A 17556-nucleotide genomic window follows, 5' to 3' on the forward strand; every position below is an offset into this window, starting at 1 on the left:
ACAAATGATCCAGGGATATGCCAAGAAACCTTTTAAGATAAACTGATATGCATGGAAGGAGACAATGTTAAGGAGATTCTCTGGGGGATGTCCTGGCTCCTGCTTTCTGCAAGAAATCACCACACTGTGCACTTCATATCTGGGACACCCATGCACTGATTAGTTAGTTATACTAGCCTGAGTCTCATTTGCCCAAGTGGAACTGGGAAAATCTGGTGTTGGTTTAATGTTTTTGTCTGCAACACCGTTAGCCAGTGTTACCTAAGCAGCGTTCTGTACATTCAGTGTCCTGTGAGACACTTTTGCGTTTCTTGGAAACAAGGGCTTTGCCAGGGGAAACATGGCTTTTGAAATCAGGTACATTTTTTGGGTGTTAGAATACATGATTGGGTTAAATGATTACAGAAATGTTATGATAGTCTTTGGGACTGTTTTGAAATGTTATACCATATGGTTTTTTGAATCATAAAAGCTTACAAGTGATAGCAGTTCAAATTGAAAATTGTATGACTAAGGTACTTAAGATATTCTGAAGCCCACAGGGAATTTTTAGTGTCTCTACAGGAAAATGCTGGAAAATTGAAGGCATGTAATAGCATGGGAGACTCCGGGCTTGCTTATCATAAGGATCTCCTGGGTTGTAAATGGAATTTCAAAAAAAAAAAATGATTGTTGCAAACTGAAAGGGATTTCAGAAAATGTCAGAAGCAAAACTAATCTTCCCAAGTTTACCCTGTGTTTTTGCCTAATCTTCACAACGATAATAAAGTTCCTTTATTCTCTGTTCCTACACTGACTGCTGACCTAGAGTCTTTTATCTGTCTTAAACCCCTTCCTTTTCAGCCAAAGTCAGGCTTGCTTTTGTAGTTTGTATTTTCTATAAGTTTAATCTCTGGACCGTGAAGAAGTTAGATTCTGGGAACTTGTTTATTTTTCCTAATTGTTTCCCTTGGAGATGAAAATGATCAGCTAGTGCACGTTTTCCAGTCACATCTTCAGGAGCCTCCAGCGCCTGGAGTCTGGCTTCACTCCTAATTGCTCCATGCTATTAAACAAAGCCTCATTTATTCTCTGAAACTGAGTAGACTTGTCTCAGAGATCCATTCTCTCTCTGGAGCTGAACTCAGCACCCTTCTCTTCAATTACTCGCCTGAGAATTCCACACACCCTTTGGTAGTCTTTATCCGATTTTCCAACCTCTGGAGCTACCACTATCCCATAGTAGTGTGAATGTTCATAGGCCCATCTGTCTCTGTATTAGGTAGAAGCCCACAGAAGTCAGGGAACTTGTTCTGAAATCTATACTGCATTGTCTACTGAAAATAAAATGCAAGAAGATTTAAAGATTGGGACTCTAGACTTCTGGGCTTCAATAGTAGCCTCTAGAAGGAGGTTAAGTATAACTTCGATCTGTTTGGTTTCTGACTCTCTTGACAGTGCTTTGGAATCTGGAATGTTCCTCAAAGGTCCACCTGATAAAGGGTTGGCACTTAACTCAGCACCCTTTATTTGGAGATAGTAGACATGTTTAAGAGGTGGGGTCTAGTTGGAAGTTTTAGGTCATTTGTGACCTGTCCTCAAAGGGAATTGTCTGAGACAGCTCCTTTCCTGCTTTTCGCTTCTTGGTGGTTATGAGGTGAGCAGTTTGCTCCCACGTGATGCCCTTCCTGGTGTACCTGACAAATGTGAGCCTCCACCTTTAAGGGATGGGCCATCTCCACAGTCTGTCATGCACTTCCTTTGCCATAGTCCCCAGATAAACCTGACTAACAGTCTACAGACTGAACCTCAAAACTACGGACTAAGATAAACCTTTCTTCTTTTTTAAGTTCAGATTCTTTGTTCCACGTTGTAACTTAAATATGAAATGTCCTTCAAAGGCCTATTTGTTAAAGATTTGCTGCTATTAGGAGATGGCAGGACCTTTGAGGAAGGGCTTACTCAGAAGAAGATAAATTTTTGGAGGTATACCCTTGAAGATTGTATTGGAGTAGGGCTCTGGTTCTCTCTCTCTCTCTCTCTCTCTCTCTCTCTCTCTCTCTCTCTCTCTCTCTCTCTCTCCCTCTCTCTCTCTCTTTCTCTCTCTGCATCCTGGCTATTGTGAGGTGAGCAGCCTCCTCTATGATATGCTCCCATCGTAATTCACTGTGTTGTCACAGGTCTAGAGCAATGTGACCAAGTAACCAAGGGCTGAAACCATGGGCCAAAAGCAGGCCTTTATTATCTATCTTGTCTGAGTTTTCTATCTTAGGTTCTTTGTCACAGCAATGGACAGAGTGACACAAAACTGATGAACACAAATTCCACCTGCCATGATGTTAGTCCATATATTATAGCAACTATCGACTTAGACTTCAACCATGTATATTTGGGTTTCTTGAAGACTTTTTGCTTATTCCTGTGGATTTTCTCACTAGGATGCTAAAGCCCTATTATTTCAAGCCTGAAGACAGTCTTTAGGCCCAGATGTTGACCTTTAAAAGCCAGAGAACAGTCAGAATTGTGATAATTGGTTTTCCCTGTTTGTAAAGACAGAGAAGTGTTTCCCTAGCTGCTCCTCTCTGCCAGCCCATACCCAGTGCCTCCAGGCTACATCTCTTGACAAATTGCATGCAGTTCAGGCCTTTGCATTTCTAAGAAGTTATATGGAAAGTTCCTGACGAAGGGGTAATAATTATGTGTCATAATCTATACTTGAACCTGGCCTGTACCTACTTCATTGGGCCAAGTTGCTGCCCCATTTACTGTGTAAGTATTGTATTAGCCACAGGTCACAAGTTTAACCAAAGGAATCAACTTTGGCTAATGTGAACAAGGAGGCCCAGGTACCAGGCTTGGAGGACAACAGAACTACCTCCAGGACTCTGGTGGTATGGTCCACAGCCTTCTCAGAAGCCGGCCCCAAGTGTGTTTTCCTTCTTAGCAGTTAAAATGGAAAGTCTTGGGAGGAATTAGCTAGCTGTCTTTGGTTCCTGTGTACCTCTGGGCTAAAGAAGGATAGAGACTTTTGTCTTATGGCATGGAAGGGAGTCAGTAATTTCCCAAAGGAAATTGAAAACAAAAACAGAGCAAAAAGAGTAAAAAATAATGATGCATCCCTGCAGTGGCCAGGGAAAAGCAGCCCACCATCTTCATTGAACCGTTCTTGTTATTTTGGCATTGCAGAGAATCACTCATCCTGAGCGCAGACTCAATAGAGACATAGTGTTTGGGAATCTGTTTTTATTACATTTTAAATTTTTATTGTGTATGTGCGTGTGTGTGTGTGTGTGTGTGTGTGTGTGTGTGTGTGTGTGTGTGTCTGTGTGTGTGTGTCTGTGTCTGTCTGAGTGTTTATGCATACCTGCTACAGTGTATGTGGAGATCAGAGGACAATTTATGGGAGTCAGTTTTCTCCTTAAACCTTGTGGGACCCTGGGGGTTTGAACTCAGGTCGTCAAGCTTGGTGGCAAGTGAGTTTACTAGCAGAGCCATCTTGCTGGCCTGGGGATTTGTCTTTAAAAGGCTCACTAACCAGAGGAGATAAATAGCTCTAGGATAACATTTTTCTGTGATTTTTCTTTTTTTCTGAAGTGAGAACGTCTTGGGCAGAGTGTTAACTTCCGAAATTACACTCTTGACATAACACCATGTTATTCAGATTAAGATAACACGGTAAGAATTACAATATCCTAACTCTAATTTCTGTGTGCTTATTGTTATGAGCTAAAAGATGTTTCCCTGCTCCCCTGCCCCCAACACTCATTGGTAAAGCCCTAACCCCAGGGCCTCAGAATGCGACTATTTTGGAGATAAGGCACTTCAATCCATAAGGCTAAATGAGGTCACAGAGGTGGGCCCTAAGGACTGGTGTCTTCATAAAAGAGGCAATGAGGACACAGGGGCATGCGTAGAGGAAGAAATCATGTGAAGGACACAAGAAAAGGGACCAACTTCTCTTTGTTCAAGGGACTGTCACATAGCAGCTCTAGCAAATGAATGCAGTTATAAACTGGTATAGCAAAATCTCGTTTATCACAACTCTTATGCAGAAGGATAATAGCTTCTGCATTATGTATGCTTGACTTAGATTCTAGTATCTCATGGGCCACTGGGGGTTTGTTCCTGTACCCCTTCTTCTTGGTATCTGTATTGGCAGTTGTGGTGTTAGCCATTTGCTCTGGACCTAAAGCCAAAATCAGGGTGCTCTGTTGGTTTGGTGAGGCTCTCATGACTTCTTTGCTCCTGTACCAGGGGTTGAAGAATTTTCTGGCATTCTGACTTGGGGAGCCAGGCTGCGTTGTCTACCTGCATTTTGCTTGCAGGCCCATTCTTCTCTTCCTTTTTATATGAGAGTTGTTGGGTGGGGACCTTCTGAGGGATTGCATTGAGGGATGCACACCAACAGTTCTGAGCACCTGGGGCTCCTGCATACCCATCAGGATGTTTCTGTAGCTCTGAGGGTTTTGAGCCTGGGTTCTAGAAGCAGGGAAATGATCAGCAGCTCTAGTGTCTCCTCAACTCACTGCCTCTGCTTCTTTCTGCCTCACTCAACTTCCTAACCAACCAAATGGAGAATGAGTGTGCTTTCTCAATCTTCCAGTATGAATGAGAGCTGTCTTATGAAAAAAAATTATTAAAAGGACCAATATTGGTTGTTGTTTAAAGCATAACACCATTGAGAAAAGCCTTTTTCTTTCTTTCTTTTGGCTAACAAAGGTTATAGCAATCCCTTACCCTTTGTGGAGGACTAGTTCTAGGATGCCCCCCTTCCTAGCCCATGATACCAAATTCCATGGATGTTTAAGCCCCTTGAAGAAAATGATACAGTGTTTGCATATGGCCTAAGCACATAGTCATGCATAATTTAAATTGTCTGCAGATCATGTATATTGCTTAATACAGTGCAAATGTTATATGGTCATTATTCTATGTTGTTTAGGGAATGACGTATTTGGTACAGATTCATTTTCCCAGTGAGTATTTTCAATCCAGATGTGGTTGATTCTGAAGACATAGGATACATATATGTAAAGGATCAACTGTAAGGCTGAGAGGATGTCTTGGTAGATAAAGTGCTTATTGAATAAACATGAGAACTTGATTTGGGGTCATCAGGACACCCCCCACACACACACAAGAGCTGGTTGTGGTGGCACTCCTCTGTCACTCTAGCACTGAGGAGGCAGAGACAGGTAGATCCTGGGAGCTTACTACTTGGTCTTCCTAGCCTATCAGTAAGCTCCAGGTTCAGTGAGAGATCCTGTCTCAAAAACTAAGGTGAAGCGCCAAGGAGGAAGCCATCCAAGGCTGACACATAAACACTGAGGAGTGTGTGCATGCACACACACACACACACACACACACACACACACGAGAGAGAGAGAGAGAGAGAGAGAGAGAGAGAGAGAGAGAGAGAGAGAGAGAGGAGGGGAGAAACTGTATTTCATTTTGGATATCAAAAGTTGAATAGTAACACTTCTTTTTCTGTTTGCCTTTGTGTTTTAAAAACTTTAACTGAAATTTATTGGCAGAATCAACATAGATAATATCATTAATATTTTTATAAGAGCATGTTACTTTTAGCTCTTGTGAGTTACTATGGAGTGATTTTTTTTTTTTCCTACACAGATCTACTTATATTTGACGTAAATTTGGTCCACTGTGCCTAAGTGTAGCAGAAAGTGTCTGAGATAATTCTTTCCTTCTAAAAAGCTCAATGTTCTACACGCTCGATAAAGGAAGCAAATCAGGAGCCCTCGGAAACACAAGGCATTCATTCCTCTGTTATTTCCACCTGCTGTTTCCAAGTGTACCTGAGAGCTGAAAGAGAAGCATTACTCAAATTCTCAGTGCCGTAGCAAGTTCCCCCAGCACACCTGAAATTGGTTGAAAGGGCAGGGAAGAGAAAGGACACCGTTTTGGCAATGCGATCAATTACGTTTTGTTTTTATTTTGAGAAATGTATCCCTTCAGATTTTCACTGGAATGAAGGTAGATTCATGCTCCCCATTACGCACGAGGGTTAAATTAGAATTCCCATCACCTGGAGATTAAGGCTGCTTGATGGACTTCAAGCTACATTTCTCTCCTGAACCTAAAGCAGATCGATTCATTTTTCATAGGATGGGGATACAGGAGGTCAGTCAGTGAATCCAGCAGCAGCTGCACAGAGTCTCCTTCTCAGTTCCGTGCCTACTGAAAGTCACTTGAGCATTTGTTATTGCTCTCAATTTATCTCAATTGAAAATATTGATCACCTACTAGACAATTAACATGGGGCTGAGCGTGTGGAATAATAAGTAAATACCTGAAGATTATGACCTTGTTCAAAAAACACTTGAACAGAAAATGATAGAAGGGAAAATAAAAATTGAGACAAAATATATAGTAACCCCAAAGAAATGAAAACATACACCATACAAAGACATGAATACAAATTTTTATGTCATACGAAGACTTGTATATGGATGTTTAAGTCAACTTCATTTGTAATAAGCCTGAAAAAAATTCTATCAGGCTTCTATTGCGGTGAAACATGTTCATCTAAAATTTAATGACTTAAAGCAGCAAACATTTAATATCTCACATTTCTACAGGTCAGACATTTATGGGCAGCTTCTCTGAGTGGTTCTGGTTTTGGGTCTCTCGTGAAGTTGAAATTAAGCTGTCCAGGGGTTGTGGTCATCTGAGATCTAGGAGGAAGTTGGAGGGTCTGCTTCCAACAGGGCTGACTCATTGACAGTCCGATGTACACATTTCTTACTATGTGCTGTTGTGTGAGAGTTTTCCTGAGGTGATGCGAACAAATGTCTATTACTTCAGATAGACAACCAACCATATACCAAAGTAACGATTCTACCAGAGCTCACCTTGGCAAACTGGTGAGTTTAGTTGGAAGAGTTACCTACAGGAGCAGGGACAATTTAAGGGCATTTGCATTTGCAAAAAGCATCTCCACACACACACACACACCACCCCCCCCCCCCCCGCCCCCAGCATGGGTGATGACAATGAATGCTGCAAATCTGGGGCTCTCTGCATAGCTTTCAAGTATCTCTGTAGGTCAGTCTCTAATCCAGGTGGGTTGGCTGGGCAGAGAGTCTCTCCAACTGGCTTGAGTCTCTTGCCTAGGCAGCTGTTTACTGCTTCAGTAACCTTGGAGAGGGACCTTGGGAATCCTGTAGGTTTGGGCTTTCCCAGCCCTGTGAGGTGTGTTTACTCCTGGAATCTCATAGCTTTCCTTTCTCCCCACAGGAGGGAGGGATTCATTTTGGAGGAGATTGCTCCAGGACACTTTGACCTTCTCCACGGGGCTGCTTGAGTTTTGGTACACTGGTCCTTAACTTCCCTGAGAAGTAATTCAAAGGAGAGCAGCGAGAAAGCCCCAGTCCCTATGTGACCTAGCTTCAGAGGCCTGTTTCGTCACTGTTGTTTTGTTCTAGTCATTACAGTCAAGCTGCTAAGGCCCTATCAAAGAATTTCCAGCCATATTGAAACCACTGCACAACTTAAATGTCCATCATCAGGAGAATATATGAAGATTTTATTTATATCACTATATAGTGGATATTCTATGATTTTAAAAAATGCAACTTTGAGCCGGGCGGTGGTGGCGCACGCCTTTAATCCCAGCACTCGGGAGGCAGAGCCAGGAGGATCTCTGTGAGTTCGAGGCCAGCCTGGGCTACCAAGTGAGTTCCAGGAAAGTCGCAAAGCTACACAGAGAAACCCTGTCTCGAAAAACCAAAAAAAAAAAAAAAAAGCAACTTTGATACATGCAACCATACAAATGAGCCTGGAAATAATTGCGCTAAGTGAAAGAAGATGGAATTTTGTCCTAAGAACTACACAATAAGCCACATAGAGAGAAAGCAGGCCAACAGTCGTGCCGAACTGTGGTTGGAGAGCAATGCATGGAAGGAGGGAGGGACTTCTGTGGGGCATAAGGAAACTATCAGAGCTTCTTGGACATATATTCTTTTTGCTTTTTGTTTATTTGTTTGAGAGAGGGTCTTACTCTTTCACTGTGGCTGGCCTGGGACTCACTATACAGACCTGGCTGGCCTTGAACTCAAAGATTACCTGCCTCTGTGCCCCAGATGCTGGGGTTAAAAAAAACTGTGTGCCACTATGCCCTGCACTTAGATATATTCTTGACCTTGATTGTGACACTAATTTTAGCTGTATGTAAACATGTTAAAACTCATCAAGTTACATATTTTTAAAACATGCGTCTTCTTGTATGCCAAATGTACCCCCCAATAAACCTGTAAGACTTTAGGTATGGACAAGAGAAATTGTTACACATACCATGCTGTTTTCCAAAACTCTAAGTTTTCAGCTCTATCTCCTTAGCTTCCAAATATGATTAACAAGTCTAGAAGTTTTATCCACTGATGTGGAGGAATTCTAATTGGTCTTAATATAAAAAACCTAGAGTCAGATATAGGGGTAAATGTTAAAAGATCAGAGAAGTAAAGGAGCCAGCCAAAGTCACTTTCTACCTCCACAATCTCTCAGACCGAAAAGGGCTGACTCCTGTCTCCTCCCGCCTTATACTCCTCTCTCCTCCCAGCCATATCACTTCCTGTCTCCACCTCCCTAGTGCTGGGATTAAAAGCGTGTGCCTCCCAAATACTGGGATCAAAGGCATGAGATCCCAAGTGCTGGGATTAAAGGCGTGAGCCTCCACCACCTGGCTCTGTTTCTCTTTTAGACTGGATCAATCTCATGTAGCCCAGGGTGGCCTTGACCTCCTAATCTTACTGCTTCTTCCTCCCAAGTGCTAGGATTCAAAGTGTGTACCACCACTGTTTGGCCTCTATGGTTAATTAGTAGCTAGCTACGCACTCTGATCTCCAGGCAAGCTTTATTTGTTAGAGCATAAACAATTATCATCACACACTGAGAAAATTTTCATCTCAAGAGGAACTTACATTCCCCCCCCCCCCCCCCCCCCCCCCCCGCCCTGTTAAACAAAACATAATGTTTTGGGAACTCTGGGTTCTTACTCAGTTAACACATCGAGCTTATTGTCTTTTTAAGAAATATTTGAAAACATTTAAATGCTTATATCTAACAATGTCTACTGTGCTTTGTGGGTTCCATAGTTTCCTCCATGAAGATCTCCTTTGCTGTGAGATGAAGACAGCATTTACCTCTCCCTGTGACCTGGAAGCGTTTGCTGCTCTGCCTCACTGCTGTCCTCTTCCCCATTCTCTCTCTCACAGTTCACCCACAAATTCAACATTCACTGAGCAACTGCCTCATGGCAGAGCATGCCAAGTGGTAGCTGTGCGATGGGAAGCAAGCACTCCTGACTTCTGCTCTTAGACGTCAGTGCAATTGACACTGTGGAGATTGACACTGTGGACACATCTGGTCAGTTCTGTGCCTACATGTGCTCTCTACCCCTCTGTCCTTCATTGCCACTGACTCAGGGTAAACACTCACCATGTCTCACCTAAAGTCATTTCCTAATTTTTTCTGTCTTTCTTGTGACCTCAAACTAGTTTGTTCCCCATATTGCTAATAAAATCACATAAATTTGGTTATATTATTCTGATTTAAATCTTTAAATATTTTATGTTCTTTGACAACTCCATCCATTTAATGTCTCTTAATCACAACTCTTTTTTGCCTATGTATGTATGTGTGGTATGCAGGTACATGTATATGTGTGTCTGCATATGTGGTCACACATGTGTGTAGGTGCCCATCGAGGCTAGAGTTTACTGTCAGGTGTCTGTCTTCCTCAATTGCTCTTCAGTTTATTTGCTAAGCCAGGGTTTCTGTCTGAACCCGGAGGTCATCGTTTGGTGACACTAGTTAGCCAGTTTGTCTCAGGGGTGCCCCGTCTCTCTTTCCTGGGCGTGGGATTACAGGCAGGCTGCCGTGCCCACCCAGCTTTAACATGGGTTCTGGGAATCCCAACTCTGGCTCTCACCCTTGCAGACAATGCTTTATTCACTCAGCCGACTTCCCCTCTCTCACGTCATTTTGATGGGTGCATCTTCCCATGTTAACCTCTTCATGACTTATCTGTGGCTTCTCAACTTCACCACCTCAGCTCACCCATTTGTTCTTACAGGTTAAACTAGTTGAAGTTCCCTGTCCTGTCTCTGGACGTGTGTGTTCCAACTTTTTATTTTGCCATGGAAATGACCTTTGTCCTTTCCCTTTGCCCATGAAATTTTGATGTGTTTCCCAAGACACCATTCACATGAACTGCCTTCCTGGAGAAGACCTATGCAGAAGCAGAATCCAGCTGGCTTTCAAACTGGCCCACACATCAGCGTTCTTGTAATTCAGCACTTACAAAGACATTCTATAACTTGAGGAGGTAAAAACATCACTTAGTATAATATTTGTATAGAATCCCAAAATCATGTTACACCATGGCTAATTCTTCAGGGCTCAAAACAAAACCAGGAACTCCCCACATAAATGTCTCAGTACAGACAAAATCAAGAATATGGTGCTAACCATGGAATTGTTCTCTCATCTTTTCCAGATTAAAGGGACTTATGCAGCCTTGCAAATTACAGATGTAACCCTGTTCCATTATACCTTCCCTTAAGAAATTATTGATATCTAGTGGGAGAATGCTCAGGTTCTGACAGTACCTGATCCATCGAAGTTTCTTTGAACTTGCCCCCAACTTATCTAATACAAACCCAAGCCCAATTACAAATCTCTCTCTGGTGCCCTCTGAGACTCCCCTTTGCTTGTCATGGCCCAATCTCCCTTACTGTAGTAAACAGGCCCAACTTAGTTTACATACAGGTATAGTCACGGTGGTGTTTGGCTGGTGGGCATCAAAGTATTTACATATTTAATATATTTTATATAACGTTTTTGAGACCTTGAACTACTTATTTATTTATTTTGGTCACTCCTGTACTAAGCCCGATGCCTGACCAGATAATGAGTACATTAACAGGAAAAATTAACAAGTGTGTATTTATGATTAAAAGCACACAATCGACAAATGGAAGCTATTACTTGAATAAAACATGCTATTTCACATCAAAATGTCCCACCATCCAGCTACCGACTGAGTGTGACTTTGCGTGTGAGGGTACCCCTGTGGCTTTGATGCTATTGCCTCTGGCCAGTTCCCACCATCCGCAGAGCTCACGTCTTCATTTGGAAGGGATGATGGCTTGTGATGCACTTCCCCACTTTCTCACAGCCCTTACCATTCCCAGCATGCATAGCTACACAGCCCACCAGGTGTGAGGATGCTGTTATTTGGACTCTAAATGACTGGAAATAAATCCCAGCAGGAAAGCAGATTAGGACAGTCTAAAGAGCAGGCAAAGAGAAGCTATGAAAAACCAGAAGGAAAATTGATTTCTAATGACAGGTGGACTTCATACTTGTTTCAACTTCGTAGATGATTCAAAGTACAGTGTATGGTATAGTTGTTCTCTCTCTGGGGTTTACTCCCATCTGTATATTACCAGGGCCCTTGTAATTGTAATACTGTAGATCATTCTGTCTTATGTCTTAGTAATAAGTATGCAACCAAAGTGGAGTAAAGGTGGTAGTTTTATTCATGGCTCCTACCTCATTTTAGTCCTGGGTAGCGTAATGGGTAAGAACATGGGTTTTTGAGTTAGACGGACTTGAATTGGAATCCAGAATCATTGGAATCATCCCCTTCTGGAGAACATAAACATCAAGTCACTTAAACTCTCTGAAGCTCTGTTTTGTCGTTTGTAAAATCATATCAGTAGTAAATACTACACGAGAGTCCTAAGAATGGGATAAACTGGCATATGGAAAACCTTCTTGACAAATAAAATGTTGAAATTATATCTGTTATGGATGCAATTGGCTCATTACTTTTTATTAGCATTTATACACAGGGTAGAATGGTATGGTATTATATAATATTAATTTTATCTTTATGATTACACTGTAATGTTTATATATTATAGCTCATAGCTAAAATACAATAGCTTACATTCTAGGATTTAGCCAAATTTGCTTGGCAATAAACACTTATGAAACTGGCTTGTGTATGTTATATCTTTGTCTAAAGAAAACTTCTAACAGAAAAATACAGTAAGGTCTTTCTAATGCCTACCCCAGGTGGAGTTTTAGTGATTGGACTGGATGACTTCCAAGGTTCCCTGTTGTCAGACAGAGAACAGTGAATTTGGTAAACAGCAGGACAGAATAAACCAAGTGAGAAAAGAAACAGACATTACACTGGCCTTTGGGAGGAATGGGCATTATGACCATCGCTAGCTGACGAAGATGAACAGAAGTTCTGTCAACTTGAATGCTGCTAGGTAATTGGTTGTTGCAAGAGGCAGTCGGCAGTTGGGCAACAAGCCTGAGTGGAGCAGAGCAGAGCAAGTGTTTGGGGCATGGGAAGAAGCAAAATACTGCTGTTCCTACCTACTAGCAATGAGTCATTTGTAGGTGCCAGTGGCCATGCTAGCCTGCTTGGTGCCAGCACCTCAATAGGATGCACACTAGGTAATGATTAGATTGTCAGCCTGACTGGATTGAGGACATCAGGGAAACACCCCACTGAACATGTGGGTAAGGATGTTTTCAAAGAAGACTGATGAAGGGTTGGGAAGACTCATCCTTAATGTGAGTGGCACCATTCTATATACCTGGGAGGGCGGAGCTGGGTGGAGTAAAATCGGGAAAGGAGAAAGACAGCAAATCTAGAAATTTCTCCCTGTCCCCCCTCCTCTCACTGCATCCTGTCTCCAAGAAGCAATCCTCTCTGCTCTGCCATGCCCTCCTCACCACCTGAAACCCAGAAAACTCAGGAACAAAACCAACCTTTCCCCCCTCAAGTTCATATCAGATCTTTAGTCACAGGACAAAAAGATTGGGTGGTACGCTGTTATCACCCGCAGTCTACAACTGAGGAAACGGAGCTGAAGGGTGTCTCTACCTAGCCCAGAGGAAACTGATGTCACGGGTGTTGCCAGGTCCTTTGAGTGTGCTTTGTTTTCATCCATTTTTAGTCTCTAGCATCGTACTGTTGATTTCCAGACAACCAATTTTGATCATTTTCTCATCTTTTCCTCCTTGTGCTTGTTTTCTCCTAGATTTGTGAACATATGGAATGAGTTATGATAATGACTTTAATGTTTGTTTGCAAGTTCTACATCTGTTTCTGTTTTGATTGATAGTTTTACTTATTAAGGGACTTATTTTCTTGTTTGCTTGAATGCTTATTAATTTTTGATTATATGCCAGACATTGTGAATTTCACTTTGTTGGCTTCTGGATAGGATCTCATACAGCTCAGGCTGGTCTCAAACTTCTGATCCTCCTGCATCTGCTGACCAAGTGATAAGATCACAGGCGTGTGCCAACAGGCCTGTTTTTCACTGTGCTTAGGATCAAACCCAGGGCCTCATGTATGCTAGGCAGGCATTCTATCAATTGAGCTACATCCTCATCTCTTGTTCATGTTTTTTGTTGGTTTGTTTTGTTCTTTGAGACAGGTCTTACTATATAGTCCTAACTGGCCTAGAATTCAAAAGTCTGTCTGCCTCTACCTGTAGAGTGCTAGAATTAAAGACATGTACCACCATATTCAGCCTATTCACATTCTTAAAAAATACTTCACCATGGAACTATGCTCTCAATGTTTAGACTTGTGGTAGAACTCTGTCCTTCAGGCACTATATGGCCATTGTCTTGAAATTAAAGGAGCAATGATTTCCTGCAGGAAACCTTCAGAAGACCTCCAAAAAATAGAGCCTTTTAACATTGTCTCATAGAATAAGGAGGTCATGAGACCTCTCACAGAGTTCATCTACTCCCATGTAATTCTTCCCTAGCTGCACATGGTCTTGAGGGGTACTAGAGTACAGAGGAGGAGGTAGAAATTTTACTAGAGTTAGGACTCCAGGGAGGCAGCTCCTGTGAGTCATCAGCCATCATGAGGTGGTAATACAACTGCCTGAGAGTTACCCATGGTTTTGGAAATATCCCCAGCAAGCTTATTTGTTCACCAAGGGGGACTTTGATGGAATCATTTCTTAGTTCTGTCAGTGTCTATCCAAGGTGGTTAGGGGTGTATGTGCTTCTCTCCAGGAAAAGCCATAAAACACTTGTTTCTATGTTTGTATTAGCTATCACCAGACCAGCTTTTATTCTAGGGTGGAGTCAGTTCTAGAATAATACAGTTGACTAAACTGTGCATGATGTGTTTAGGGATACACCTCTGAGTATTTCACTTGAATCTTTTGACATTGTTTTCTCCTATGGGGAAAAAAATAAACTCCCAAACACAGCAACTATTTCGTCCTTGCCTGTCCTCCAGCGATGGCTATCACATCCCTTCCTAGTAGCTCTGTCCAAGGTCTCAGGTCCTCTTCTCATACACAAGCAGTGGCAGAACACAGGAGACTTGGTAAGAGTAATTCATAGCTACAAAGATCTCCACAATACTTTTCATGGACCCTCTCTCCTCTCTAGTTCCTTGACCGAACTCCAGAGCCCTACAAACTCCTCCTTCAGCAAATCCTACCGGCGCGCGCCACCACCACCGGCACCCCTACAAACTCCTAATCTTGTCTTCACAACTCAGGAGACTGTTGGCCTCTTCCTGGGTTGGTCCCCTCCACATTGCCTCCTGGGAAGTTTTTCTGGACAGTGGGCTCTGCATGTGTAGAGTTTATCACATTGATTTTTCTCCTTCAGAAATCACTCTCCTGGGATGCCTGCTATCCCATGCATGAAAACAATTGTTTGGCTGTGTGTGTGTGTGTGTGTGTGTGTGTGTGTGTGTGTGTGTGTGTGTGTAGAGCTGGAGAGAAATTCTCATCTCCATGATTCCATCGTTGTCAGCTACAGAAGTCCCTAAATATCTCTTTGCCTCGTTACTAAGGCTACACCCTGAGTGAGCACTTGACTTATGTCCCCTAAATACACCACATAGTTTAACCAACTGTATTATGACTACACAGCATTTTACCTGGACTCAGCCTACTCCTCATTTTAAGGTCTCTTAGTTGCCATATACCATTTGCATGTACAAATTTATGTGCATGGCTCTTTCAGTTAAAAGCCCAGAAATTCTAGTTTTACTAGCTAAGGGAAAATATCCTTTCAGCTCATTTAGCTAAAAGTTTAGGAAAAGGAAGCGTTTTCAGTTATGGATATGATGTTGTGAAAACTATGTGTCTTTAGTTCCTGGAAATACTTCTCACATAATTCTCAAATGGAGGGCAAGATTGCTTTTGACAGTAGAGGACTTTTCATTCAGGCAGTTAAGTACTTGAAGCATACATAATGTCTTTAACCCACACTACCACCACACAAACAAACGCCTTGTAGCTTTGTGCCTTAGTGTTTCCATACTGTGATGAAATGCCATGATGAAAAGGAGCTTGGGATGGAAAGGGTTTACTTTACTCACAGTTCTATATAAAGATTCATCGTCAAAAGCAGTGAGGGCAGGAATTCACACGGGACAGGAATTCACTCAGGGCAGGAACCTGGGGGCAGGAGATGATGCAGAGACCATGGAGGGGTGCTGCTCACTGGCTTGATCCCCATGGCTTATGCAGCCCACTTTCTTCTAGAACCCATGACCACCAGCCCAGGGATGGCGCCGTCCACAATGGCTGGATCCTGCCTCATTGATCTTTAATTAAGAAGATGTCTTACAGCTGGATCTTATGGAGGCATTTCCTCAATAGAGGTGCCTTCTCTGTGATGGCTCTACCTTGTGCCAAGTTGACATAAACTAGCCAGTACACCTTGTTTAAGTAGGGTCAGGTTAACCAGGCTGGTCCAGCCTCTTCTGTACTTGATTTTTAAAGTTGAATGATCAGGTCTTGTCCACAGGTCTTCTGTCTTTCTACAGTCTCTCAGTAGGCGATTTCATAATACGCCTAATAATCAGAGGCAAATCTCTCTGTACCTCAATCTTCTCAGCTCTACATGTGTCTATCCAATGTTCTAATTGTCAGATTCACTAGGCACCTGGCAACTTCTACAGGCACACTTTGATTGCTCACTCTCCCTGGCTCCCCACAACTTACCCTTTTCCAAGAGCTAGCAGATCTAGCTTCAAAATCTATACAAGCACAGTCACTTCTCCTGGGTCCCACTGGTGTCTAGTGCAAATATGCGTTCTGTCTCACTGAGCTGCACCCTAATCCACACAGCAGCCAAAGCTGTCTTGTCTTTTTTGTGGGGGAAGGTGGGTGGCTTTGGGATCCCACATCCCAGAGTAGTCTTTTTAAAATTTTCCGTGGGGTGTGTGTGTGTGTGTGTGTGTGTGTGTGTGTGTGTGTGTGTGTGTAAATGCGCATCTACAGGTGTGGAAGTTTGTGTTGCTTGTGTGTTCATGTGCCAGAGGTTGGTGTCAGGAACCATCCTAAATCATTTTTCCACCTTATTCACTGAGGCAGGATCTCTCAAACTCAGAGTTCTCAGATAGGGCTATCTTACTAGCCAGCTTACTCTGGGGATCTCCTGTCTTAGTCTCCTAAGGCTGGAGTCACAGGTGGGCTTCCACATCCACATGCCATGTATGTGGTCTCTGGGAATCAGAATTCACCCAGCTTCTCCCATTCTAAGTGCTTGCTCTAGACAATAAGGCCCACATGACTGGGTCCCTACTAGCTCTGGGATTTTACACTGTATCTTCCCTTCTGGAGTCCAACCACAGTTAGCTTTTCTATTCCATACTTGCACAAGCTTTATCATATCTCCTTGGGAATTTTGCATTTGCTCCTTTGCTTGAAACAACTCCTCTCTTTTCCCAGTGTACCCAATTTTAAGTTTTTTGCTTTCTTGAATCTTAATGCAAATAGCAGTTCTTTCATGAGTGAGAACTCCCCTCCCAAGTTAGGTGTAACACATTCCCTGTTTATGAAAAACATTCTCCCATCTTTAGTGGATTATGACTAACCTCATCATCTTCTACCTCCTCCTTTCTACTTCCTTTTAATATTTGTAAAATGTCTCCAAGTTACTTTCTGTTTATAAAATAATTTTTTTGTGAAAAGTCACCAAAAAACAATTGAGATAGAGATGAAGAAGCAAAACCACCAGACAAAAATCCCAAAAGTCAGGTGACTTTTCTCACCAGCCAGCCACTGACCCCTGAAAACACTTCAGATTCTCTGTTACAGCTAGACGTTATGCTGAGCACTTAGTGAGAACAAACTGCTGAGTAGGTAAAGTCAGTGTGTGTGTGTGTGTGTGTGTGTGTGTGAATTTAACAGAAAGATCTGTTTGTCTATTCTAGGGGGTTAGTCAAGAAAGGGTGGAAATGATGAGTCACTGAACCCTTGAGAAGCAGAGGTTCATGCTTCTGAACTATGGATACTCTTGATATAGACATGTCAGGGGAGGAACTAAGCATTTTGTCTTCCTAGTTTTAAAGGGGATGGGGTGACATACCATAAAAGGTACAGCAAGTGACTGGTTATTTGGCTGACAAGTTCTTCCACAGATTGGCAGTCTTGGTCTGTTTTTAGAGGATCCATAGAGGACCAAAGAACACACTATGAGACATCCTGATGGGGATGCGGAGACAGAGGTGACCGAGTGGTGTACTGGCCATTGTCCCAC

This window comes from Peromyscus californicus, unplaced genomic scaffold, assembly GCF_007827085.1.
Source record: "Peromyscus californicus insignis strain IS unplaced genomic scaffold, ASM782708v3 Scaffold_7__1_contigs__length_154581171, whole genome shotgun sequence".
NCBI classification, from domain to species: domain Eukaryota; kingdom Metazoa; phylum Chordata; class Mammalia; order Rodentia; family Cricetidae; genus Peromyscus; species Peromyscus californicus.